Below are 19,099 nucleotides of genomic sequence, written 5' to 3'. Positions count from 1 at the left end.
CTTTGCTTCCTGCCTCTGAGCCAGTTTTGGATCCAACTTGTCACTTTGCCCTGGATTCCATGGGCTTTTACTTTTGTGACCAGTCTGCCATGTGGGACCTTATCAAAAGCTTTAGTACAATCCATACACACTACATCATATGCTTTGCCTTCATCGACCCTCCTGGTTACCTCCCCAAAAAATTCAATCAAGTTAGTCAGACACGACCTTCCCTTAACAAATCCGTACTGACTGTCGTTGATTAATCCGTGTCTTTCGAAGTGAAGATTTATCCTGTCCTTTAGGTTTTTTCCAATAATTTACCCACCACCGAGGTTAGGCTGACTGGCCTGTAATTACTCAGTCTCTCCCTTTCTTCCTTCTTAAAGAAAGGTACAATTTTAGCAGCCCTCCAATCCTCTGGCATCACACCTGAAGCCAGAGAGGATTGGAAAATGATGGTCAAAGCCTCTGCTATTTCCTCTTTTGCTTCACTTAACAGCCTGGGATGCATTTCATCCGGGCCTGGGGATATCCACTTTCACAGCTGCTAAACCTCTTAATACCTCATCTCTCACTATGTTTATTTCATCTAATATTTCACACTTCTTCTCCTTGATAGTAGTGTCTGCATCGCCCCTCTCTTTTGTGAAAACAGACGCAAAGTATTCATTCAGAACCATCTCCACATCTTCCGCCTCCACACACCGATTACCCTCATGGTATCTAATAGACCCACCCTTTCTTTAGTTATCCTCTTGCTCTTAATATATTTCTAAAACATCGTGCATATGCTGGAGAAATAAAGAGCTGATGTTGAATTGAGACCTACTCGACTCGATTCTTTAGAAGAACCAGAGGTGCTCTCGGCCGAAAAGCAACTGAGACAGTGCGGGCACATTTCACCTGGACAAGGTCCGGTCTTTGAAGTGCTACATCAACAGCCCCTCTCTTTTGTGAAAAAGAGGCAAAGTATCGATTAAGAATCATAGCCACGTCTTCTGCCTTCACACACAGATTTCCTTTGTGGACTCTAATAGGCTCCACTCTTTCTCCAGTTATCCTCTTACACTTAATGTCTTTGTGTTTGTGTTTTTCCTGATTTTACTTGTCAACATTTTTTCATGCTCTCTCTTTGCCTTCCTGATATATTTTTTAATTACACCCCTGCACTTCTTATATTCCTTTAGAGTTTCTGCACTTGGTGGTCTCACAATTGTACAGTTGTAGCAGGATTTCCCTGCTTTTATACTCCATCCCCCTTGTAATAAAGGCTAACATTCCATTTGCCTTCCTAATTACTTGCTGTACCTGCATACTAACCTTTTGTGTTTCATGTACAAGGGCCCCCAGGTCCCTCTGCACCGCAGCATTTCGTAACCTCTCCACATTTAAATAATTATTTGCTTTTTTATTATTGCTACCAAAGTGGATAACCTCATATTTACCACATTATACTCCATCTGACAAATTTCTGCCCACCCACTGACCCTATCGATATCGCTTTGCAGATTGTTTGCGTCCTCCTCACAACTTGCTTTCCCACCTATCTTTGTATCATCAGCAAACTTGGCGACATTACAAACATGCAGAGCGCAGAACAAGTTATTGACGGATTGACTTTCCGTCAGTTAGCATTTCTTTCATTGTGTAAAAGAAGCTTATCGAACCATTAATTATTTTATCCCATGAAAGCAACATAAAAGCAAAACGAAAATAATTGGCACATTTGAAAGGAACATTTTTGTTTTGTGCCGTTTCGGTCAGAGAAATGTTTGCGAAAGGAATTTTTTGCAGAAACGGATTCAGCATTTCAGCTTGTCGCTGAACACTTCTCTCTGGGTACTGCACTAAGCAGCAGTTTCTTTAGTGAAGCAGTTATCATGTTCGCCTCACCCGCGAAAAATCGCTGGTTCCAGCCCAAATGAAAATGTTATTTTTGTAACAAAAACTGATTTTAATTGTTCATTCCCTCCTTCCGTCCTGTAAACTTCTCTGATCCCATGATGAGCAATGAACATTTAAAAGTCTCCTAAAATACAGACTGTGTAAAATCAGAAAGGGAATAAAACTTCCTCAATGATTAAAGTTTCACAAATTATTAAAATGAAGTTTTTGAAGTTTCGACTGACCCTCAGTGATCATGTTAGCATTACTTTCATTCTGCTCAACAATGCTATCGGTTAATACCAGCAGATCTCAGCCGCATTTCAAACCCGGAAACAATTCATTCATTATTCACCCTTCCCAGTTCCAGTGCACAGAGGGTTATTTATACTCCATCCCAGAAACTCAAGTCCAACTTCTGACATTCCTTATTTCTAATTATCAACGCATTTGTTTTGACACCAGCCTGAAGTGCTTTGGGTCATCTGTGTAATTTAATTAAATTATTTCACTTAGTGGTAGCAAAATTACTTCCCTAACTGGGAATCGAACCCTGATAACTGAAGTGATTGGAAAGGTTTTGTGAAGCATTTAAATATGCCCTGCAAAAATCTCGCACTGCTCATTTAAAAACACGGTTACACTTTGTTTCAGTGCGAAAGAAGGGGATTGAAAATGACAACAAAAACACCAGGCAGCAAGTGCATTAAGACAAATTCAAACGTTTCACAAAGTTGGTACGACGAAGCAACGGCTGAGCTAAAGTGGGCACTGACCAATAGTTAAGAAACATCTCATTATAAACGATGAGCCCACAAATATCAGGAACAGTGCAGTCTGGTCAATGTCAAACCCCTCCTTCCTTATTCAACAGAGACATGAATGGCAGACGGACGCCACAAAGTTTAATTAAAGAGGGAAATACAAGTCACATTTAATTTCCAAATCCTTTCCCTGTGAAATTCTTTCACTTTATTTCAAATCTTACTGCGTTGATTCTGAAAATGAGCACCATGTGATTTTATCTTTAATATTGATTCTATTTTCTGTGTACGGTAGGAATTACCGCTCCAGTTTTGAGCTCAATTTGACAAAAGTTGCCCCAGATTCCTGGTGTCGTCAGCAAAGAATATTTAGAGCCAGATTCCTAAAATAGTGTTTAATTATATTAGTTCACAGGATCTGGGTGTCACTGGCAGGCCAGAATTTATTGCCCAACCCTAATTGCCCTTGAGAAGGTGGTGGTGAGCCACCATCTTGAACCGCTGCAGTCCGTGTGGAGAAGGTGCTCCCACAGAGCTGTTAGGGAGGGAGTTCGAGACTTTTAACCCATTGACGATGAAGGAACGACCGATATATTTCCAAGTCAGGATGGTGTGTGACTAAATCTAACAATGGCTGGTGTCACAGGCACCAAACATTTTAAAGCAATGTCCTAAAATGCAGTGTGTAAAATGAGACAAGATAATAATTCACAGAAAAATAGAAACATAGAAAATAGGTGCAGGAGTAAGCCATTCGGCCCTTTGAGCCTGCACCGCCATTCAATGAGTTCATGACTGAACATGCAACTTCAGTGCCCCATTTCTGCTTTCTCGCTATACCCCTTGATCCCCCTAGTAGTATGGACTACATCTAACTCGTTTTTGAATATATTTAGTGAATTGGCCTCAACAACTTTCTGTGGTAGAGAATTTCACAGGTTCACCACTGTCTGGGTGAAGATGTTTCTCCTCATCTCGGTCCGAAATGGCTTACCCCTTATCCTTAGACTGTGACCCCTGGTTCTGGACTTCCTCAACATTGGAAACATTCTTCCTGCATCTAACCTGTCGAACCTCGTCAGAATTTTAAATGTTTCTGAGATCCCGTCTCATTCTTCTGAACTCCAGTGAATACAACCCAGTTGATCCAGTCTTTCTTGATATAGAAACATAGAAACATAGAAAATAGGTGCAGGAGTAGGCCATTCGGCCCTTCTAGCCTGCACCGCCATTCAATGAGTTCATGGCTGAACATGCAACTTCAGTACCCCATTCCAGCTTTCTCACCATACCCCTTGATTCCCCTAGTCGTAAGGACTTCATCTAACTCCTTTTTGAATATATTTAGTGAATTGGCCTCAACAACTTTCTGTGGTAGAGAATTCCACAGGTTCACCACTCTCTGGGTGAAGAAATTCCTCCTCATCTCAGTCCTAAATGGCTTCCCCCTTATCCTTAGACTGTGTCCCCTGGTTCTGGACTTCCCCAACATTGGGAACATTCTTCCTGCATCTAACCTGTCTAACCCCGTCAGAATTTTAAACGTTTCTATGAGGTCCCCTCTCATTCTTCTGAACTCCAGTGAATACAAGCCCAGTTGATCCAGTCTTTCTTGATAGGTCAGTCCCGCCATCCCGGGAATCAGTCTGGTGAACCTTCGCTGCACTCCCTCAATAGCAAGAATGTCCTTCCTCAGTTTAGGAGACCAAAACTGGACACAATACTCCAGGTGTGGCCTCACCAAGGCCCTGTACAATTGTAGCAACACCTCCCTGCCCTTGTACTCAAATCCCCTCGCTATGAAGGCCAACATGCCATTTGCTTTCTTAACCGCCTGCTGTACCTGCATGCCAACCTTCAATGACTGATGTACCATGACACCCAGGTCTCGTTGCACCTCTCCTTTTCCTAATCTGTCACCATTCAGATAATAGTCTGTCTCTCTGTTTTTACCACCAAAGTGGATAACCTCACATTTATCCACATTATACTTCATCTGCCATGCATTTGCCCACTCACCTAACCTATCCAAGTCGCTCTGCAGCCTCATAGAATCCTCCTTGCAGCTCACACTGCCACCCAACTTAGTGTCATCCGCAAATTTGGAGATACTACATTTAATCCCCTCGTCTAAATCATTAATGTACAGTGTAAACAGCTGGGGCCCCAGCACAGAACCTTGCTGTACCCCACTAGTCACTGCCTGCCATTCTGAAAAGTCCCCATTTACTCCTACTCATTGCTTCCTGTCTGACAACCAGTTCTCAATCCATGTCAGCACACTACCCCCAATCCCATGTGCTTTAACTTTGCACATTAATCTCTTGTGTGGGACCTTGTCGAAAGCCTTCTGAAAGTCCAAATATACCACATCGACTGGTTCTCCCTTGTCCACTCTGCTGGAAACATCCTCAAAAAATTCCAGAAGATTTGTCAAGCATGATTTCCCTTTCACAAATCCATGCTGACTTGGACCTATCATATTACCTCTTTCCAAATGCACTGCGATGACATCCTTAATAATTGATTCCATCATTTTACCCACGACCGATGTCAGGCTGACCGGTCTGTAATTCCCTGTTTACTCTCTCCCTCCTTTTTTAAAAAGTGGGGTTACATTGGCTACCCTCCACTTCATAGGAACTGATCCAGAGTCAATGGAATGTTGGAACATGACTGTCAATGCATCCACTATTTCCAAGGCCACCTCCTGAAGTACACTGGGATGCAGTCCATCAGGCCCTGGGGATTTATCGGCCTTCAATCCCATCAATTTCCCCAACACAATTTCCCGACTAATAAGGATTTCCCTCAGTTCCTCCTCCTTACTAGACCCTCCGACCCCTTTTATATCCGGAAGGTTGTTTGTGTCCTCCTCGGTGAATACCGAACCAAAGTACTTGTTCAATTGGTCCGCCATTTCTTTGTTCCCCGTTATGACTGCCCCTGATTCTGACTGTAGGGGACCTACGTTTGTCTTTACTAACCTTTTTCTCTTTACATATCTCCGGAGCTTTTGCAATCCGTCTTAATGTTCCCTGCAAGCTTCCTCTCGTACTCCATTTTCCCTGCCCAAATCAAATCCTTTGTCCTCCTCTGCTGAGTTCTAAATTTCTCCCAGTCCCCGGGTTCTCTGCTATTTCTGGCCAATTTGTATGCCACTTCATTGGCTTTAATGCTATCCCTGATTTCCCTTGATAGCCACGGTTGAGCCACCTTCCCTTTTTTATTTTTACGACAGACAGGAATGTACAATTGTTGTAGTTCATCCATGCGGTCTCTAAATGTCTGCCATTGCCCATCCACAGTCAACCCCTTCAGTATCATTCGCCAATCTATCCTAGCCTATTCACGCCTCATACCTTCAAAGTTACCCTTCTTTAAGTTCTGGTCCATGGTCTCTGAATTAACTGTTTCATTCTCCATCCTAATGCAGAATTCCACCATATTATGGTCACTCTTCCTCAAGGGGCCTCGCACAACGAGATTGCTAATTAATCCTCTCTCCTTACACAACACCCAGTCTAAGATGGCCTCCCCCCTAGTTGGTTCCTCGACATATTGGTCTAAAAAACCATCCCTTATGCACTCCAGGAAATCCTCCTCTACCGTATTGCTTCCAGTTTGGTTAACCCAATCTATGTGCATATTAAAGTCACCCATTATAACTGCTGCACCTTTATTGCACGCACCCCTAATTTCATGTTTGATGCCCTCCCCAACATCACTACTACTGTTTGGAGGTCTGTACACAACTCCCACTAATGTTTTTTGTCCTTTGGTATTCTGCAGCTCTACCCATATAGATTCCACATCATCCAAGCTAATGTCCTTCAAAACTATTGCCTTAATTTGCTCCTTAACCAGCAATGCTACCCCACCTCCTTTTCCTTTTATTCTATCTTTCCTGAATGTTGAATACCCCTGGATGTTGACTTCCCAGCCCTGATCATCCTGTAGCCACGTCTCCGTAATCCCATTCACATCATATTTGTTAACATCTATTTGCACAGTTAATTCATCCACTTTATTGCGGATACTCATTGCATTAAGACACAAAGCCTTCAGGCTTGTTCTTTTAACACCCTTTGTTCTTTTAGAATTTTGCTTTACAGTGGCCCTTTTTGTTCTTTGCCTTGGGTTTCTCTGCCCTCCACTTTTCCTCATCTCCTTTCTGTCTTTTGCTTTTGCCTCCTTTTTGTTTCCCTCTGTCTCCCTGCATTGGTTCCCATCCCCCTGCCATGTCAGTTTAAATCCTCCCCAACAGCACTAGCAAACATTCGCCCGAGGACATTGGTTCCGGTCCTGCCCAGGTGCAGACCGTCCGGTTTGTACTGGTCCCACCTCCCCCAGAACCGGTTCCAATGCCCCAGGAATTTGAATCCCTCCCTGTTGCACCACTGCTCAAGCCAGGTATTCATCTGCGCTATCCTGCGATTCCTACTCTGACTAACACGTGGCACTGGTAGCAATCCCGAGATTACTACTTTTGAGGTCCTACTTTTTAATTTAGCTCCTAGCTCCTTAAATTCGTTTCGTAGGACCTCATCCCTCTTTTTACCTATGTCGCTGGTACCAATGTGCACCACGACAACTGGCTGTTCTCCCTCCCTTTTTAGAATGTCCTGCACCCGCTCCGAGACATCCTTGACCCTTGCACCAGGGAGGCAACATACCAATCTGGAGTCTCGGTTGCGGCCGCAGAAACGCCTATCTATTCCCCTCACCATTGAATCCCCAATCACTATTGCTCTCCCACTCTTTTTCCTGCCCTCCTGTGCAGCAGAGCCAGCCATGGTGCCTTGAACTTGGCTGCTGCTGCCCTCCCCTGATGAGTCATCCCCCTCAACAGTACCCAAAGCAGTGTATCTGTTTTGCAGGGGGATGACCGCCATCCCGGGAATCAGTCTGGTGAACTTTCACTGTACTCCCTCAATAGCAAGAATGTCCTTCCTGAATTTATGAGACTAAAACTGTACACAATACTGCAGGTTCGGCCTCACCAAGGCCCTGTACATCTGTAGTAACACCTCCCTGCCCCTATACATAAATCCCCTCGGTATGAAGGCCAACATGCCATTTGCTTTCTTAACCACCTGCTGTACCTGCATGCCAACCTTCAATGACTGATGTACCATGACACCCAGGTCTCATTGCACCTCCCCTTTTCCTAATCTGTCACCATTCAGATAATAGTCTGTCTCTCTGTTTTTACCACCAAAGTGGATAACCTCACATTTATCCACATCATACTTCATCTGCCATGCACTTGCCCACGCATGACATGCAAAGCAGGGAAAGTAATGTCGAAAATGGGGCTGTATAAAATTAATGTGAATATTTTTCTGCCTGACACGGTTTTGGAAGCAGATTTAAAATTAACTTTCCAAAGGGAAATATAGTTGAATAAGAAACATTTGCAGGGTGCTGGGGAATGGGACTAATTGGAAATTTATTTCACAGAGCCAGCACAGGTAACAACATAAGAAATCGGAGCAGTAGTAGGCCATACGGCTCCTCAAGCCTGCTCCACCATTCAATAAGATCATGACTCATCGTCGATCTCAACTCCACTTTCCCGCTCGATCTCCCGATCCCTTGATTCCCCGAGACTCCAAAAATCTATCTAACGCAGCCTTGAATATATTCAGAGACTCAGCATCCGCAGGCCTGTGGAGCAGAGAATTCCACAGATTCATAACCCTCTGAGTGAAGAAATTCCTCCTCATCTCTGTCTTAAATGGCCGACCCCTTAACCTGAGACTGTGCCCCCTGGTTCTAGATACTCCAACCCGGGGGAAACAACCTCTCAGCATCTACCCTGTCAATCCCCTTCAGAATATTGTGTGTTTCAATGAGATCACCTCTCATTCTTCTAAACTACCGGAGAGTATAGTCCCATTCTACACAATCTCTCAACTTAAGACAGTCCTCTCATCCATGGAATCAATCTGGTGAATCTCTGTTGTACCGCCTCTCCGGCAAGTACATCCTTCCTCAGATAAGGAGATCAAAACTGTGTGCAGTACTCCAGGTGTGGTCTCACCAGGGCCCTGTACAATTGTAGCAAGACTTCCTTACTCTTGTTCTGTGGGCTATATATTCGGTACTATGGGGCAACTGCAAACAGTGCTCCCTGGCAGCCTAGTGGTTAGGTTTTGGTGCTCTCATTGCTGTGGTCAGTGTTTGATTTTCGGTCAGGGAAAGCGTTGTTACAGAGCAAGTTGATTAAAAATAATTCAAGTCGGTGAAATATTGAATAATAATTTCAATCAGCATTAATGCACCCACATGTATTGCACACTGAAGGAAATACAAATATGTTTGCCCAGCGACTGTTGAATTTTAATAACTTTTTATACAACCTTAGAATCAGCAGAAAAACAGGATATTCGGCCACAGTACTTATCTAAGGAAGGATATACTTACCTTGGAGATGGTGCAACAGAGGTTCAACAGATTGATTCCTGGGATGAGAGGGCTGTCCTATGATAAGAGATTGTGTAGAATATGCCGATACTCTCTGGAGTTTCGAAGAATGGGAGGTGATCACTTTGAAACGGACAATATTCTGAAGGGGATTGACAGGATAGATGTTGACAAGCCCGGCTAGCTCAGTCGGTAGAGCATGAGATTCTTAATCCCAGGGCCGTGGGTTTGAGCCCCATGTTAGTCAATTACTGTTCCTTAATAATTATGTTGCTTTCACGGAAAAACATCATTAATGAACCCATAATCTTCTATTATTTAGAGATATTTAGAGGGCACCTTTCAATGCTTCACAAAACCATTCCTTTCGCTGCAGCCACCCGGGATCGTTTCCCGGTTTGGGAAGTAAATTTGATATCACCGTTTGGAATTGAAGTGGAGTAATATTATGAAGTTCGATGGATGTCCCAAAGCACTTCAGAGTGGTGTCAAAACAAATGAGTTTGTAATTAAAAACACTGAATGTCAGCAGTGGGATTCAAATCTACACCGCCAGAGGAGACTTCTGCCTGAATGTAGCACTTTAGACCGCTGAGCCATCCTGACTGTTGCATGGTTCAGTTACAAGTTATTACTCAGGAAAGTTTCAGAACGGGCGCTTGTTCAGTGTTTCTGGAAGGCCCAGTGATCGGGATATCCTCTCCCCCGGGGTTTTCTTGAGCCTGTGCTCGGTGCACGAGGAGCTTTGGCCCGGGTCCGAGGTAGTTTGCATCCCAGGGATGGACAATAACCCTCTGAGCTCTGGAACTGGGGAAGAGCGAATAATTAATGAGTTGTTTGTGGGTTTCAAATGCAACTTAGATCTGATGGTATAAACCGATAGTGTTGTTTCGCAGAATGAAAGAAATGCGAACAGAGACAATCGAAATTTCAAAAACTGAACTTTAATAATTAGTGAAACTTTAACCCTTGATGAAGTTTTATCCCCGATCTGATTTTACACACTCTCTATTTTAGTAGATTAGTTTTAAAATGTTCATTGCTCATGCGACAATGTATCCCGGACAGCTTTTGTTCAATTTTATTGCAGACAAGTTTTTGCTTCACAAATAATGTTTCCTCACAGGCTCGAAACAGAGACCTTTCGCGTGTGAGGCAAACATGATAACCGCTACACTACGGAAACTGCTGCTTAGCACAGTGCCCAGAGAGAAGTTTTCAGCAACAAGCTGAAATGCTCAATCCCTCTCTCTGCAAAATGTTCCTTTCACAAACATTTCTCTGAACGGAACTGCACCAAACAACAATGTTCTCCTTTCAAAGTCATTAAACTCCCCAATTTCCACATCTGCAATTTTAAGGACAAGGACTGAAAGCGCTTTGCGATCAGAAAATTGCAGGAAACCCCTGTGGTTAATGAAACGGCTTTTGATGGTTGATTTCCGTACACACCTTGTGTTATGTATTTAACCCTTGGCGATCTGTATCACACCACCACCAGAGGGCCTACCTGTTGGAGTCCCAAGGGATTCCAGCATCCATTGGGAGCACGGTATAGAAGCACTGTGGAGTTTTATTAAAGGAGCTAATGTCATACTTACTCATTGTTCACAGTACTCAGTTTGATTCTTTATTATGAGCGTATCAATTGGCGACGAGACAACGAACAACCACGCGAAAATGCAAGTAACAGTTGGTATAACTTGATAAGAGCACAGCTGGCAATGGTTGCGGAATATATTCGTGCAGCCAAAACGCACAATGACAACCTGGAACTGCACGGCACCGAATCCTCAGGGAAAAACAATTAAAGGCTTTGTCCCTGAATGGGCTACGATCCACCAACCTTGCAGTTAATAGCTGAACACACTAATCCATTGCACCACAGAGACTGATAGATGCACACGTTGCAAGACATCCCTGTGACATCGTCACAGAACACAGCACACACAGCTTCCTAACATGCAGGCTGCTCTCTCGGAACTCTCCGGAAAGAGCCTGTTCTGTTTCCTGATTAACTATACAGTTGCAGAACACAATACGTCCACATCCACAGTGTGGAGCTACAAGCATTACATGCTTCCAAACATTACAATCCAAAACTAGTGTGTCAGTCAGTTAAAGCTTCAGATTGCTCTGACCGGGATGGAACTTGTCCACTCTCAGTTGTACTTTTCCCAAATAAAGGGTGGGACATTCATTGTGGATGTGTGGAAGCAGTCTGGTCCCGCACACTGCAGACACTTCCATGTCACCACCAACCAGCTCTCCCACAACCGGTGTGATCTACCTTCCAGCCTTCCGGTGCCTTGTCTGTGACGAAGTATTCTGATTGTCCCGAAGCCGGTATCCTTTGTCATCAATAGGGTTTTAATTTGTTTCGGTAATTTTTACCTGCTGGACAGTCGAGGCACAAATTGTAGAGTGGAAAACTTGCGTGGACCCCGGTTTTCTAGTGGTTGATTTTCCTGATTGGTTTTTTGAAGTTCTTTTCTCCGATGTCGTGATGTCTCTTCCTGTGTTATCTCGCCGTTTGCTCTCGATCTTGATCTTGTTGTTCCAAAGTAATGGTCAGAAAAATAGGTTACTCTTGGTACGATAGGCTCCCAGTTATTCTCTGAGAGGCTGCTTAATCTTCGTGCCAAATCTAACGTTTCTTTTGTTTAAGTTTTGCTGCCCATTGATTTAAGTGGTCTTCTTTGTATAAGTTTTGGCGGACTAGCTAACTGAGACTTGATTAAATGTTTTAATCTGGTGTTGATAGACTTTGGGATGGTGATACTCCTTATTTATGAACTGATGAACTCTTGTCCATTGTAATAGCACTGCTTTGGCTTCGGGAAGTCAGAGCTGAGCCAGATATTTCTATACATGTTTAAAATGTGTTGGAATATGGATGTGATATTTGGATCCTGTGGGTGGGGTGGATAATGTTTCTTCCGTGGTCGATTGTTTAAATGCTAATGTTTTCTGAGGGCCTGACTATGGTTAAAGAGCTCCCCCAGACAAACTGATGAGCTACAATATCCAAACTCTAAATCCCACCCCTCTGTCACTGCAGCTTTTCCCCACAGGCCCAAAAAGACTTTTAAAATCCCAAACTTGGTTAAGAATTGTAGATTCCTTCCATATGCTTTTCAGAATCCCAAACTTTATGTTTAATAGGCCTAAATCGAATTTCCTTTTCAGTGAGTCCAAACACTGGTGGATCCATGAATTTTGGAATCTACATTGGCAGTCCCTCGGATTCGAGGAAGACATGCTTCCACTCGTAAAGTGAGTTCTTTGGTGGCTGAACAGTTCAATACTAGAGCCACAGACCCTATCACAGGTGGGACAGATAGTCGTTGAGGGAAGGGATGGGTGGGACAGGTTCTGCTGTCTACACTTGATTTCTGCATGCACTCGGCGTTGAGACTCGAGGTGCTCAGCGCCCTCTCGGATGCACTTCCTCCACTTAGGGTGGTCTTGGGTCAGGGACTCATGGGTGTCAGTGGGGATGTTGCACTTTATCAGGGAGGCTTTGAGTGTGTCCTTGTAGATTTCTGCTGCCCACTTTGGCTCGTTTGCCATGAAGGAGTTCCGAGTAGAGCACTTGCTTTGGGAGTCTCGTGTCTGGCATGCGGACTATGTGGCCTGCCCAGCGGAGCTGATCGAGTGTGGTCAGTGCTTCAAAGCTGGGGATGTTAGCCTGAATAAGGCCGTTGATGTTGGTGCGTCTGTCCTCCCAGGGGATTTGTAGGATCTTTCGGAGACATCGTTGGTGATATTTCTACAGCAACTTGAGGTGTCGACTGTACATGGTCCATGTCTCTGAGCCTTACAGGAGGGCAGGTATTACTACAGCCCTGTAGACCATGAGCCTGGTAGCAGTTTTGAGGGCCTGGTCTTCAAACACTCTTTTCCTCAAGCGGCCGAAGGCTGCACTTGCGCATGGAGGCCGTGTTGAATCTCGTCGTCGATGCCTGCTCTTGTTGATAGGAGGCTCCCGAGATATGGGAAGTGGTCCATGGTGTCCAGGGCCGCGCCGTCCATCTTGATGACTGGGGGACAGTGCTGTGCGGTGAGGACAGGGTGGTGGAGGACCTTTGTCTTATGGATGTTTAGCGTAAGGCCCATGCTTTCATACGCCTCAGTAAATACGTCGACTATGTCCTGGAATTCAGCCTCTGTATGTGCGCGGACGCAGGCCTTGGTGAGGCCTCACCTGGAATATTGTGTACAGTTTTGGTTTCCTAATCTGAGGAAGGACATTCTTGCTATTGAGGGAGTGCAGCGAAGGTTCACCAGACTGATTCCCGGGAGGGCAGGACTGACATGTAAAGAAAGACTGGATCAACTAGACTTTTCTTCACTGGAATTTAGAAGAATGAGAAGGGATCGCATAGAACATACACAGGTCTGATGGGATTGGACAGGTTAGAGGCAGGAAGTATGTTCCCGATGTTGGGGAAGTCCAGAACCAGGGGTCACAGTCTAAGGACAAGGGGTAAGCCATTTAGGACCGAGATGAGGGAAAACTTCTTCACTCAGAGAATTCTGAACCTGTGGAATTCTCTACCACAGAAAGTTGTTGAGGCCAGTTCGTTAGATATATTCAAAAGGGAGTTAAATGTGGCCATTACGGCTAAAGGTATCAAAGGTATGGAGAGAAAGCAGGAAAGGGGTACTGAGGTGAATGATCAGCCATGATCATATTGAATGGTGGTGCAGGCTCGAAGGGCCGAATGGCCTAATCCTGCACCTGTTTTCTATGTTTTTATGTTTCTATGTTTCTATGCAAAGCACAGAAAAAAATGGTTGAAGTATCGAGCCTGCCTCAGGTAGCATTTCTTTCATTGTGCAAACGAAGTTGACGGGTTAATTAATGATGCAATCCCGTGAAAGCAACACAAAAGTTGAACAAAAAAACACACGGTGACTGGCAGGTGAGCGCTGCTTCTGACACCCGGTGGGAATGGGCGGGGATTTTAAAGCCCCTTGTGTTGTGAAACCTTCATATAGTCAAACATTTCCGATGTGCTGTATCGACTTCGTGGCGCAACGGTAGCGCGTCTGACCCCAGATCACGTTGAGGTCACTGTTCTTCAGGGTAATTCGGGAATTTATATTTTCTTTGCTGTTTGGCAATAACCAGACCCTTGCTCCAAGGTCTGTCTCACTGTTTCCCCGGTGTCAGACAGAGATACGCCTGCTGCCCTCATTTATTTCATGTGACAGGACACAAAAGTTCAAAATAAACCTGCAGTTGGCCTCACACAGCATTAAATAGTCAGGATGGCCGACCGGTCTCAGGTTCTGTGTTTAGGTCGCAGTATCGTCTGGAAGTGTGGGTTCACATCACACTTCTGACACTTCCTGTTTTTAATCATGAAGTGAAACTCATTGTTTGACACCACGACCAACGCCTTAAAAGTGGGATTTTGCAGTCCACCTGCTCGCTTAACATTTCCGTCTGACCTGGTGCTGAAAGTGGAGATGTTTCCGCAGTGTAGCGGTTAACACGTTCGCCTCACACGCGAAAGCTCACCAGGCGGGATTATTTTCTGGAGCTTTCTCCTCATGCATGCTCAGGGGCGAGTTTGTTCTCCTGTGAAATGTCGTAAGATCATAAGCATGTAAGAATTAGGGGCCGGAGCAGGCCATTCGGCCCCTCGAGCCTGGTCCACCATTCAAGAAGATCATGGCAGTTCCTCGACAGCAAGTTTAAACATCTGGGGCGGAGCTGTAATCAACGACAAAAAGGTACATTTTTCAGAAGCCCAGCTAACTCAATCAGTCGATCATGAGACACTAAATCTCAGGGTCAGAGGTGCAAGCCCACGTTTGGTGATTATTTTTCATCGAATTATATAATCAGAAGTTTACAGCACGGAAGGAGGCCATTTCGGCCCATCGTGACCGTGCCGGCCAATAACAGGCTCTCCAGACGAATCCCACTTTCCAGCTCTCGGTCCATAACCCTGCAGGTTACTTAACTTCAGGTGCACATCCAAGCACTTTTTAAATGTGGTGAGAGTTTCTGCCTCTCCCACCCTTTCAGGCAGTGAGTTCCAGACCCACACAAACCTCTGCGTGAAGAAATTTCCCCTCAAATCCCCTCTACACCTTCTACCAATGACTTAAAATTTATGACCTATTGTTGTTGACCCCTCTGCTAAGGGAAATGGGCCCATTCTATCCACTATATCAAGGCCCCTCATAATTGTATACACTTCAATGATGCCTCCCCTCAGCCCACTTTGTTCCAAGAAAAAAAAAAACAGCCTATCCAATCTGTCCTCATAGCTAAGATTCTCCACTCCCGATAACATCCTCGAAATCTCCTCTGTAAGTCTCCAGTGCAATCACAGTCTTCTTCCTGTAAAGTGGTGACGAGAACTGCACGCAGTACTCCAGCTGTGGCCTAACCAGTGTTTTATATTCAAGCATAATCCACCTGCTCTCTTATTCTATGCCTCGGCTAAAAAAGGCCAGCATTCTGTATGTCTTCTTAACCAGCTTATCCACCTTGCCTGCTACCTTAAGGGATCTGTGGACATGCACTCCCAGGTCACTTTGTTCCTCTACAATTCTCAATGTCCTACCATTTAATGTTTAAGCTCTTTCTATTGTGTCTGTAAGCACTCAAGTAATGACTCCATGAGGCAAGGTAGTCTACTTGAACTGTGGTGACCTTAGTCCATTTATTGCAGCTCCTGAGTGAGGGTACAGTATGGTGAGCTCCGTTTTATACCTGGTTACCTGTCGTGTACAGGTGACCCCGAGATCTCCACCAGTTGCACCCTCTGTTGGTACAGGCATAGTGTATACAGTGTGAAGGTACATCCAGTAGTCTTCTGTAACTGTACATTGAGTGTACAGGGAGTATACTTATATTAAACAGACACAACATCACTCTCCCCTAAGTCTTGTGCCACATGCCTTTGCATTGTGTGCTCTGGCCCGAGACTTGAGTGCCCAAAGCCCTTGCACCTTGTCTATGCTTTGGCTTGGTTCTCTCCCTGTGGACCCCCAAGTCCCTATTACCACGACATTGGGAAATGTTCAGCAGTGGATGGTTGGAGGTTGCAGTGGGTGTTGAGTGGGTTCTGGGTGTGATCCATGTGTGTCCATGGCTGCATACATCCATTCCCCCCCACCCCACCCCCCCATACATAGACCCTGTGTGTGGCTCAACACCTGCATGTGCAGGCCTGTACAGACAGAAAGAACAAAAAACATCGGATTAGTTACATCACTGTTTGGGTTCTGCAGTAGTGGAACAAGTACATTTTACAGGTAAGGTACATACGTGGTATCACAGTCTTGCCCCTGGGTTGTGTAGGTGCAGGTGGGTGAGGACACTAGTTCCAGAGTAACCAGACTGTGTCCAGGTTGTCTGATGGCGGCGCTGTGTCCCCTGCCAGCTGGGTAGGCTCAGATCTCTCACCTGGCTGAGTCTCAGAGCCTTTGCCGTTGCCTAGTGGTAGGCAGAGCCACAGGAGTGTGTGGCCTCCCGGTCCTCCTTTGAAGGCTGCGGTGTTTCCCTGCTGCTCTTCAGCGATAGTGGGAGCCTGCTCATCCCAGGTCCCGTTGGGAGGGCAGGAGGGTGATATCCGCTCGCTCCCAGTACTGGCCCTGCTGGCCAGAGAGTTGGAGCCGAACGGGGGCAGGGTACCGGTAGTGGTGCCTTTGCCATCCGCTGATCACTGGCCCTGCAGCTGGTATGCTCCCTCTGTGTGTGGCCACACTCCCTGGGGTATCACATTGGTCCCGGAGGGGCAGGCTACATGGTCGCTGGACCTGGGTGCTGACGGGAGGTTGCCCTTGGTTTTGTCGGCATGCTTGTAAATCCTAGCATCGCACGTCATCACTTCGTTTACTCTCACAATAGATTGGTTCTGATCGCAATCGCCCGGCTTATCATGATTAGTTACATTTACAAACTTGAAATTGTCAGTTATCTTTTACATATGTATCACCATCATCGCTGTATAAAAAGTGGAACTGTCCCTTTAATTGTGATGGGTTGCCGGTCTCCTTTTAGAGGGTCTTGCAATCTTTACCCCAATCCGGTTCGCCGTTCGGCATCACGTGTTGCTCCCTTGTGGTCTGGCTGCCATCATCTTGACTTCAGGCCCTTCACCTCGTGGTTTGGACGCCATCTTCTTTCTCTCCATGAGGTAGGCTGCAGTGATCCTTTTCTCCCCAGGTTCTGCCATGGAAGGCGGGAAGTTACCTTCTGCGTGAATTTTCTTCCTCTGGAGTCCTGCCATTGGAGCCTGGAAGGTAAGGTCTGGTCGTTTGGGCTGGATCATCTCGCCGTTGGGTTGAGCGGTCTGTGTCGTTACCTCACAGTCGAGTTGGGTGGTTGTTTTTTCAGGTGTTGTGCTGGATCCAACTTCGGGGTCATGGGGTATGTCGATCGCTGGAGGTTGGAGTTATTCCCAGCTCCAAATGACCTTTTTCATCCACCTTCTTCCTAATAGCTTTGGACCATCACCAGCAATGATCCACAAAGGTAACCTGTGCATCTCGCCGCCATGGGACACCTGAACATCCACGCTGCCAACGACTGGGATGTATCGTTTGTGTAGGTGAGCAGTTTCACTTCGATCGGGATCATTTTAGGTCGTTCGATTGGATTGTCCCAGAGTTTCTCAAATGCTGCCTGATTCATCAGTGACTGGCTCGCCCCTGTGTCCACCTCCATCGTGACTGGAACATAGTTGATTTCAACTTCCATTTTCAACGGGGAACTCTCGGTGGTGCAGGTAAACACTCCGTACACCTCATTGTCGCTGGACTCCGGATGATCGGCCAACTCTTCATCGACTCGGTGAGTACGATTTCTCTTGAATATTCGCTGGAGGTGGCCCTTCATGTTACAGCCTTTGCAAGTATAGTCTTTATAGCGGCACTGGTGGGCCCTGTGATTTCCTCCACAGCGCCAGCATGGGGTTGGCCGGTTGAACCCATGTGGCGGACTCAGGATTGTGGGACTCGGGGTTCTGTTCTCTCTTCCCTGAGAGAGACTGCTAGCAGCAGCCCTGCCTCTAAAAGGCAACTTTCGGTTCACAGTACTTGCTGGGTTAGAGTCCTGGGGCTGAGACATCCACTTGGAATCACAGGCCGAGATCATGAACGCCTGGCTCACGTTAATTGCCTTCTGCAGGGTGACCGTGGTGTCCGCAGAGAGCAGCCTGTAGAGAAGGCCCTCGTGACCGATTCCAATAACAAAGATGTCCCTTCGTGCTTCGGTGAGTTGTTCATTGAAATTTACGAGGGGTCCCAGAGGAGCCCTGATATTGCTCGCATATTTTGAAATTGCATCGAACTTTTGCAAAGAAGGACTTGCATATCTGCAGCGCCGTTCAGGAACTCATGACGCCCCAAAGCGCTTTACAGCCATTGAGTTATGTTTGAAGTGTTGCAGTTTGGGGAAAGATGTGCCCAGATCACCAAACATGAACCTCAACTCTTTGCGAATGAGTTCGGTGCAAATAATCAGGTGCCTCAGGGACTTGGACTTTCTTTGAATGAGTTCTGCTTGTACCTGTATTCAAGCTTGAAACAGCAACTGGGCTTCCATCTCACGGGAGAAGCGTGTCGTGGTTAGCGAGTAGGTGACGAGGTTTGGGGTTGACGTACGTCACTTTCAATCTTTGAAATTTCACCAAGCGCAGATATGATGAATCCAACTGTCCCTGTCAGCATTTTGTTCGGGTTTAATCACAGGAATATCCGCAGTCAGGGGCTGAAAAGGAATTCAAACCTAATACCGGCTTCGGGACAATCAGAATACATCGTCATCGACAAGGCACCGGAAGGCTGGAAGGTAGATCACACCGGTTGTGGGAGAGCTGGTTGGCGGTGACATGGAAGTGTCTGCAGTGTGCGGGACCAGACTGCTTCCACACATCCACAATGAATGTCCCACCCTTTATTTGGGAAAAGTACAACTGAGAGTGGACAAGTTCCATCCTGGTCGGAGCAATCTGAAGCTTTGACTGACTGACACTCTGGTTTTGGATGTCTTGCACCTTATACTTCCATCA

At 45.7% G+C, this 19,099-nt stretch overlaps 1 non-coding gene across 1 annotated transcript; it reads left to right on the top strand.

Moving 5' to 3' along the window:
* The first annotated feature begins 9,233 nt into the window (after positions 1 to 9,233).
* trnak-cuu (transfer RNA lysine (anticodon CUU)) lies at positions 9,234 to 9,306 on the top strand. The gene has a single exon. It is a non-coding gene; the product is annotated as a tRNA-Lys (tRNA).
* The last annotated feature ends 9,793 nt before the right edge of the window (positions 9,307 to 19,099 follow it).

This window comes from Pristiophorus japonicus, unplaced genomic scaffold (genome assembly GCF_044704955.1).
Source record: "Pristiophorus japonicus isolate sPriJap1 unplaced genomic scaffold, sPriJap1.hap1 HAP1_SCAFFOLD_91, whole genome shotgun sequence".
NCBI classification, from domain to species: Eukaryota; Metazoa; Chordata; class Chondrichthyes; family Pristiophoridae; genus Pristiophorus; species Pristiophorus japonicus.
Note: the sequence above shows the minus strand (reverse complement) of the source record. Positions and strands in the feature narration are given on the sequence as shown.